The sequence below is a fragment of the Aegilops tauschii genome, chromosome 5 (assembly GCF_002575655.3).
Source record: "Aegilops tauschii subsp. strangulata cultivar AL8/78 chromosome 5, Aet v6.0, whole genome shotgun sequence".
NCBI lineage: Eukaryota > Viridiplantae > Streptophyta > Magnoliopsida > Poales > Poaceae > Aegilops > Aegilops tauschii.
Window position 1 is genome coordinate 1,848,842 of NC_053039.3, and position 9,412 is coordinate 1,858,253.

The following is a 9,412-nucleotide window of genomic DNA, read 5'->3' on the forward strand; positions in this document are numbered from 1 at the left end:
CAGACCAGCCAACCAGCCTTGTCCGAACTGATGACAAACCGGTCAGTCCAGTTAAGGATACTGACAAACCGCCAACTTCAGTAAAGGCTGCTGATGACAAAGATGATGACATTATGATTACTGGCACTGGCCACACCACTCCTGGCAATCCTGTCGCTTTGTCAAAGCATACTGCCAAGGATGAGCTCTCTGCTATCGGCAAAGGCAAATGGAATGCCGATTTATCAAGCTACGCCCATCTCAATGCTCAAGACATTCACTCTGGCTTCTTGAACCGTCTGTATACCAGTCGTGACTATGAAGCTAGTTTGGTAAACTTGATGAAGGAGCGATATGAGGTAACTACTATTTTTCTCTTTTGTCCAATTGCAGTTTATCAACTCCTAGTAGCCCCCAAGTGACGGTTTATGATACCAATCTAAACCGGGACTTTGTCATAACTTAACTTTGCATATTTAGCCTCCAGGGACCGGATTACCTCTTTAAGATGAACCGGTTCTTTAAAATTTTCCATGCTGCTCTTTCACCGGTATAGCCCCCAAGGGCTGGTTTAACTTTATAAAGATGAACCGGGACTGTAGAAGAATTCCCATACCAACAGTTTTGGAGCAAACACACATTAGCCCCCAAGTGCCAAGATTAATATTTATATTGTGCTTGGGACTTGTAGAAATTTCTGATAAGGAGCAAACATGCATTAGCCCCCAAGTATCAAGGGCATAACTTGTTATGTGCTTGGTACTTCAAATATGTAATGTCAACTCATTATACATCTGTCTCTTTATAGGCTGAGCTGAGCAAGAAGGAAAGCCAAAACGCCAATCTGCAAAAGAACATCAAGTCCCAGCAAGCCGAAACCTCCAAGGCCAAGGAAGAGTTGATCAGCGCTCTAGATGCTATGGAGAAACTGAAAGAAAGCTTCAACAAAGAGCGGGCGGATTGGGAGACAGAAAAATCCGGTTTGCGAAAAAGGGTCGAAGACGCAGAAGCAACTCTTAAACCGGTGGTAGATGAGCTGACTGGCGTAAAGCGGCAGATTCATGCCATGACTGCTGCTGTGTTCGGTAAACATCTTTTCCTTACACTTTCAATCATATCTACCCATGTGTTGTCGGTTTACTGATGTGTCAAATGATGCAGGAACTCGCATTAGCCATCTGGGCTCTGATGTTCAGAAGAAGCTGAAGGCTGCCTATACCCTTATAGAGAAGTTATATACCGGTGCACAACGGATCATCTGTGCCGCTTCACACAACAAGCCTCCCCCCACTTTAATTAAGGAAACCTTATCAAGGTTTTCGATGCTGCCTGCCCGGGTAGAAGAGCTAAAGAGATCTGCTGCAAGGGCGGGTGCTTTGACCGCACTAACCCGGCAAAAGCATGGGTACCTGACCTTGATCCGGTGGAAGTGGCTAAAGGCTATCCCAGCTTAAAAGAAGACGGATCAGAATTTGATCAGGAGGATATCCGCGCCATAAACCGGGAAGTACATCCACTGGCTGAAGAAGCTGATCTTTCTTTTTACCAGGCGAGCTATGACACCAATAACAAACGGGTTGCTGCACCGACTCCTGAAGCGCAAAATCTGACCCCTCCAATCCGTAAGCACACTTATGCCCCTGATATTGAACCGTCAACCCTTATAAGCGACGAAGCTGTGTTCCAAGCTTTAACTGGGATCGACTGGACAACTGTTGACTTCCAGCCGCTGGGTAGAGACGAAGAAGATGAACCTGTGCAAGATGATCCGCAGCCGTCAGCTCAAGCTGACAAGCAATCATAATCTGGGGGCCGGTTTAGTCTTCCACGTGCTGCAATACTTATTGAGAAACAATTATCCCTTTGGGCACTGAAACGCCTTGTAATAGGCTAGTTAAAACACTTGGTCTGTTATGCCTTCGTGCATATTTATCTGCAACTGATGCGTGCTAATCCGCCATGCTTAAGATATGATGTTCATAATCCATAGCTATTTATTCAAGCTGTTCCTGCAGATAAGAAGCTTAAAGCGCCCTGGCGGTTTACCACCGGGCGGGTCATGATACCCAAATATATATATGACCAAGGTTTATAACCAAGGTTGTAAAAGATAACCAAATATGGAAATATATGATACCTGTGACCTTTAGGCATAGTGTTGGCTGACCAGCTTTGTAGTGAGGGTAATAACCCTAATCCGGAGTATAAGTAACTCCTGTTATATGATGCCGGTTTACCAGAAAACCATTCCGGGCTGTGATAAACACCGGTTTATTTCATACTGGTGACTTTGAGTCAAAACCAGACCGGGCTGATAGTCTCCGGATTATAATTTGATCATGTACTGACAACTTGGAGTTGACATCCTAACCGGGTTGATGAACACCGGTTTAAAAACATCACAAATCTTGTCAAAAAGAGTAAAAACTTAGCAAAAAGCGAATAAAAACCCTTGTATTCGAGGCTTTTCACGGGCTGCCAGGCCCCAAATTCGAGGCTTTTCATGGGCTGCCAGGCCACTGAGTTAAACCATTTCACAAAGCCTTTTAAGATGGTCCTCAATCCTTAACCAATCATCGTTTTAACTTGACAAGTTCAGGGTCTTTATTTTAGAATAACTTGTCAAAGTTCGAAGGGTCATACCAGGTTTACCTGGGCTGAGTAACTTACTTAAATAGGCAGGTTAACCCGGGGTTTTAGGTGTATACACCAGGCTTCCAAGCCATGGTTTGATAGCCTATTACAAGTGTAGATTCTTTGTTCATTTCGACAGCAAAGACTCCCCAAGTAACATTTGAGCTGTGCTTAGTGGGTGCCTATGTTTGAGTTGTTGCTTTACAACACTCTCTTTGGCCCCGGATTGATTTGGCTTTGAGCCGATCAAGAGGTGCGACTATGGTTCGGATATGACCAAGCCCCCAAGTGATGTAATATAAAGCTTTGAGAAGCTGAATCAAGGGGTAAACCGGACGCCGCTTTATAAACAGAAGCTCCATGTAACCACACATGATGTAAGAAGAACAACGGATACCCCGCTTTAGCTGAGGTTCCGGTTTATTATATTGATCATAATATATACATTGTCATAATATGTACATAAGCAGAGCCTATGGCTCAAGTATAGTAAGGCCGAAGATGAGCAATATTCCACGGCCGGTTGGTCTCCTCCTCCGACTTACATGAGTCATTGCGCTCTCGAACATCGATTAGGTAGTATGACCCGTTGTGTAGATTCTTGCTGACCACAAAGGGTCCTTCCCAAGGGGGGGGGACAGCTTGTGCATATCCGTCTGATCCTGAATGAGCCGAAGCACCAAATCGCCTTCTTGAAAAGTTCTGGTTCTAACCCGGCGGCTGTGATAACGACGCAGATCTTGCTGATAAATCGCCGAACGGGCTGCTGCAATGTCACGCTCCTCATCTAACAGGTCAAGAGCTTCCTGCTGTGCCTTCTCGTTGTCAGCTTCAACATATGCCGCTACACGAGGTGAGTCATGACGGATGTCACTAGGAAGAACCGCTTCCGCTCCATAAACCATGAAGAACGGTGTGTACCCTGTCGATCTGTTGGGTGTGGTATTGATGCTCCATAACACAGAAGGTAACTCCTCAACCCAACAACCCGGCGTCCGTTGCAAAGGAACCATAAGCCGAGGTTTGATGCCTCTCAAGATCTCTTGATTGGCCCTCTCCGCTTGACCATTGGACTAGGGGTGAGCCACCGATGATACGTCAAGCCGGATGTGCTCACGTTGAGAGAACTCCTTCATGGCACCCTTTGATAGATTGGTACCATTGTCTGTTATAATGCTGTGTGGAAAGCCAAACCGGAAGATCACCTTTTTGATGAATTGAACCGCCGTAGCTGCATCACACTTACTGACTGGCTCTGCCTCCACCCACTTCGTGAACTTATCAACCGCCACAAAAAGGTGGGTCTTCTTGTCCTTGGATCTCTTGAAGGGCCCAATCATATCCAGCCCCCAAGTTGCAAACGGCCAAGTAATTGGAATCATCCTCAACTCTTGAGCCGGTACATGAGCCCGTCGTGAGAACTTCTGACAGCCATCACACCTTTTGACTAAATCCTCGGCATCAGCATGAGCCGTTAACCAATAGAAACCGTGACGAAATGCCTTGGCCACCAAAGACTTTGAACCGGCGTGGTGACCACAATCTCCTTCGTGGATCTTACGCAAAATTTCACGGCCTTCTTCAGGAGACACACAACGTTGAAACGCCCCTGCCACACTGCAATGATGTAGCTCTCCATTGATAATAGTCATGGACTTGGACCACCGGATTATCTGCCTGGCCAAAGTTTCATCCTCTGGTAACTCGCCCCGGTTCATATACGCCAAATATGGAACCTTCCAATCCGGAATAACATGAAGAGCCGCCACCAACTGAGCTTCCGGATCAGGAATAGCCAAATCCTCTTCACGAGGGAGCTTGACGGACAGATTATGCAACACATCCAGGAAGACATTAGGCGGAACCGGTTTACGTTGAGAACCCAAAATGCTTAAAGCATCCGCTGCTTCATTCTTCCGCCGGTCCACATGATCCACCTGATAACCTTTGAAGTGACCTGCGACAATATCCACTGCACGACGATATGCCGCCATGAGTGGGTCCTTAGAATCCCAAGTGCCGGACACTTGTTGAGCCACCGGGTCCGAGTCACCGAAGCACTAAACTCGGCTTAGGTTCATCTCCTTAGCCATCCGAAGACCATGGAGTAAGGCCTCATATTCAGTTGCATTGTTAGTGCAAGGGAACATTAAACGGAGAACATAACAAAACTTATCACCTCGTGGGGAAGTTAATACGACTCCAGCCCCCGAGCCCTCCAATTGCCTGGACCCATCAAAATGAATAGTCCAATAAGTATGATCCGGCTTCTCTTCTGGCGCCTGTAGTTCTGTCCAATCATTGATAAAATCCACAAGTGCCTGAGATTTGATCGCCGTTCGGGGTATGTATTTCAACCCGTGAGGCCCGAGCTCGATGGCCCACTTAGCAATCCGGCCAGTTGCTTTCCTGTTCTGGATTATATCCCCCAAAGGAGCAGAGCTGACCACTGTGATGGGATGACCTTGGAAATATTGCTTAAGTTTCCGGCTTGCCATGAAAACTCCATACACCAACTTCTGCCAATGCGGGTACCTCTGCTTGGACTCAATAAGTACCTCACGGATATAGTAAACCGGCCACTGAACCGGATATTCCTTTCCCGCCTACTTGCGCTCCACCACAATAGCCACACTAACAACCCGGGCGTTAGCTACCACATATAGCAACAATGGCTCTTTGTCAACCGGAGCAGCAAGAATCGGCGGATTAGCCAGCTGCCGCTTTAAGTCCTCAAATGCTTCATTAGCGGCGTCACTCCAGACGAAGTTATCCGTTTTCTTCAGCATCTTATACAAAGGGATGGCCTTCTTGCCAAGGCGGCTGATAAACCGGCTCAACGCGGCAATCCGGCCTGTCAGGCGTTGCACATCATTGATACACTTCGGTTTGGCCAAAGAAGTAATGGCTTTGATCTTTTCTGGATTAGCTTCAATGCCCCTGTTAGACACCCCAAAGCCCAAGAGCTTGCCTGCCGGTACACCAAAGACGCACTTGGCCGGATTAAGCATCATTTTATAAACCCGCAGGTTATCAAAGGTCTCCTTCAAGTCATCAATTAATGTCTCCTTCTTCCTTGATTTCACCACAATATCATCTACATATGTATGAGCATTGCGGCCGATTTTATCATGAAGACAATTCTGCACACACCGCTGATAGGTCGCCTGGGCACTCTTTAGCCCAAAGGGCATAGATACATAATAGAAGGCTCCAAAAGGAGTTATGAAGGCTGTCTTCTCCTGGTCCTTAACTGCCATTTTGATCTGATGGTAGCCAGAATACGCATCCAGAAAGCTCAAACGCTCGCAACCCGCCGTAGCATCAATGATTTGATCAATACGAGGGAGGGCAAAAGGATCAGCTGGATAGGCTTTGTTGAGATCTGTGTAGTCCACACACATACGCCAAGTGCCGTTCTTCTTGAGCACCAGCACCGGATTAGCCAGCCACTCAGGATGAAATACTTCAACGATAAATCCAGCCGCCAAGAGCCTGGCAACTTCTTCACCAATAGCTTTGTGCCTTTCTTCATTGAACCGGCGAAGAAATTGCTTGACCGGTTTATACTTGGGATCAACATTGAGAGTGTGCTCAGCGAGTTCTCTCGGTACACCTGGCATGTCAGAAGGCTTCCATGCAAAGATGTCCCTATTCTCACGGATGAACTCGATGAGTGCGCTTTCCTATTTCGGATCCAATTTAGCGCTGATGCTAAACTGCTTGGACGAATCGCCGGGCACGAAGTCAACAAGCTTAGTCTCATCAGCCGATTTAAACTTCAAGGCCAGATCATGCTCTGTAGTTGGTTTCTTCAATGAAGTCATATCTGCCGGATCAACATTGTCCTTATAGAACTTCAATTCCTCAGTTGCACAAACCGACTCAGCGTAAGCCGCATCACCTTCTTCACACTCCAAAGCGATCTTGCGGCTCCCGTGCACTGTGATAGTCCCCTTATAACCCGGCATCTTGAGCTGCAGATAGACATAACAAGGCCTTGCCATAAACACAGCATAAGCCGGTCGTCCAAACAGGGCATGATATGGGCTCTTGATTTTCACCACCTCAAAGGTCAACTTCTCTGATCTTGAATCATGCTCGTCGCCAAAAGCAACCTCCAGAGCTATCTTACCAATGGGATATGCCGATTTACCAGGTACCACACCATGAAAGACCGTGTTGGATGGTTTAAGATTTTTATCTGGTAACCCCATGCGACGGAAGGTTTCGTAATAAAGGATACTGAAACTACTCCCCCCATCCATGAGCACTTTGGTGAACTTATAACCTCCCACCTGAGGTGCCACCACCAAAGCCAGATGACCTAGATTATCAACCCGGGGCGGATGATCCTCTCGACTCCACACAATAGGCTGTTCAGACCAGCGTAAGTATCGGGGAACCGTAGGTTCGACGGAATTCACCGCCCTTTTATGAAGCTTCTGATCGCGCTTGTCCAGGCTAGTGGTGAAGACATGATACTGCCCGCTATTCAACTGCTTCGGGTTGCTCTGGTAACCCGATTGCTGCTGCCGCTGTTGCCGATTCCCCTGATTATTATAACCACCTTGGTTGCCCTGATTGCCTTGATTGCCCTTTCCACTCTGGTTGCCGTGAAATCCTGAACCGAAATTACCTCCACCGTAACCCGGCCCATGAGATCCGGGGCCTGAACCGCCACCCGGTCCATGATCATACCGAAAAACCTCAGAGTTTTTGAACTCTTGCATGATGTAACAATCTTTCTAGAGGTGCGTGGACGGGTTCTCCTTCGTCTCGTGCCTTGGGCAAGGCTGGTTCAACAAATAAGATAGGCGGCCCGGATTAGGACTTGGTCCTCCACCGCGCCGGGGCGGTTTACCTTTACGCCGTTGGCCTTTATCCTGCGCGTTGGTATTAGCCACAAAGTCCAAGCTAGTATCCGCTTTATGCTTACCGTTGTTTCCATGGCCCGCCGGGTTGTGCTGCTGCCCCTTGATATGTCCGCTCTTCTTTCCCTTCCCTGTCTTGTCATCGTCAGACTCGGGGTCCTTGGTACCATCAGAGTCGGCATATTTTACCAGAGCAGCCATGAGAGTCCCCATATCATTGCAGTGGCGTTTGAGCCGTCCCAACTTATACTTCAGAGGTGCAAACCGGCAATTTCCTTCCAACGTTAAAACTGCTGTGTAAGCGTTAATGCGGTCCGATGAATGCAAAATCTCTGAAACCCGGCGCACCCAATGGGTTGTTGATTCTCCTTCCTCCTAGACACAGGCAGCTAGGTCCATAATTGACAAGGGCTACTTGCACGTATCCTTGAACTTCTGAATAAACTGGGCCTTCAGCTCGGCCCATGACCCAATGGAGTTAGCTGGTAATTTTTTCAACCAAGTTCGAGCCGTTCCATCCAACATCATGGTGAAGTATTTAGCGCACGCTGCATCGTCCACATCCAGCATCTCCATTGCCATCTCATAGCTTTCCACCCATGACTCGGGGGATAATTCGGCGGTGTAATTCGGCACTTTTCGTGGGCCTTTGAAATCCTTAGGCAGGCGCACATTGCGCAGCGCTGGGACGAGACACGGTACTCCCAAAGAGCTAGAGGTAACCCCTGGTTCCACCGATGTGGTTGGTCGAACCGGAGTAAGCTGGCGGGCCTCATGCTGTGCTGCTAACTCGGCTTCTCGACGAGCTCTAGCGCGATCCACCACATCCTGAGCATCACCACCACCACCCACCGGGTTATGGCCACGGGGCGGATCACGGTTCCGCGCATTGCTTGATACAGCCGGTTCATCCATACGCCTGCTGTAGCTCCAGCTTGGGCGGGGAGTAGAATATATCCTCTCTCGACTATATGAATAAGCCTGCTGCTGAACCAAAGCTGTCTGAAGAAGCTCCCTAGCCCGTCGCGTCTGGACTGCCACCGGAGACTCGCCTTCGATCGGAAGGGCCGCCAGCCGTGAAGCGGCAGCGACAATGTTGTCCATCGGGTTAGAGTAATGACCCGGTGGTGTTGGGACATGCTGTGGCGAAACGTGATTCTGGCGAGGCGGATCTATCAAACGTGGCTGAACCGGCGCCCCCGCTCCAGGTGCTTCCGCCCGATTTAACATCGGTGGATTACTGGTCCTCGCTCCTGGGGTGTTAAAGAGGTTCCTGGCCTCATAAACCGGCGGCAGGCGAGACTGGTACCTCCTCTTCAGGACAACATTTGACGCACTCTGATCCAGCACAAGCCGGTAAGCCTGTGCATCCAATGCGGCCCATTCCGCAGCCATCCTGATATCCTTTGTTGCCAAGTCGGCTTTGGCCTGGGTGATCTGATCTTTCACCTTCGCGATTTCCGCATTATGTGCATCTTGGTCCGCCGGGTTAATCTCCGCCATCAGCGTTGCCAAAGCGTCAAACAAATCAGATAGAACCTGAGCCGGCAGTCGCACAGGGCCTCCTGCCCCGGCCGCTGCCACTGCTGTTGATCCAGAAATCATCGCCGCTGTGGTCGAAGACTGGAGTGCTGGTTGTGTACCGGCCATGAAGATTGCAACCTGGTTCGGCGGATCAAAGGGGCCCGGAATACTGTCGCCATCGGAACTGCCCCCAATCCGGCCATCTTGCAACTGCTATAACGATTCGGTCTCTCCAGTCGATGACTCATCACCGAAATAAATGACGGTTTCACCACCAGATTCCGATCTATCCTCAGATTCCCCTCCGTGGATGACTCCCACGAAGGCACCCTTCATGACAGGCTTGACCCGGGCAGATCTCGCACGCTGAGCCGTTTCGACGAGGTCGGTGCAGATGTCCG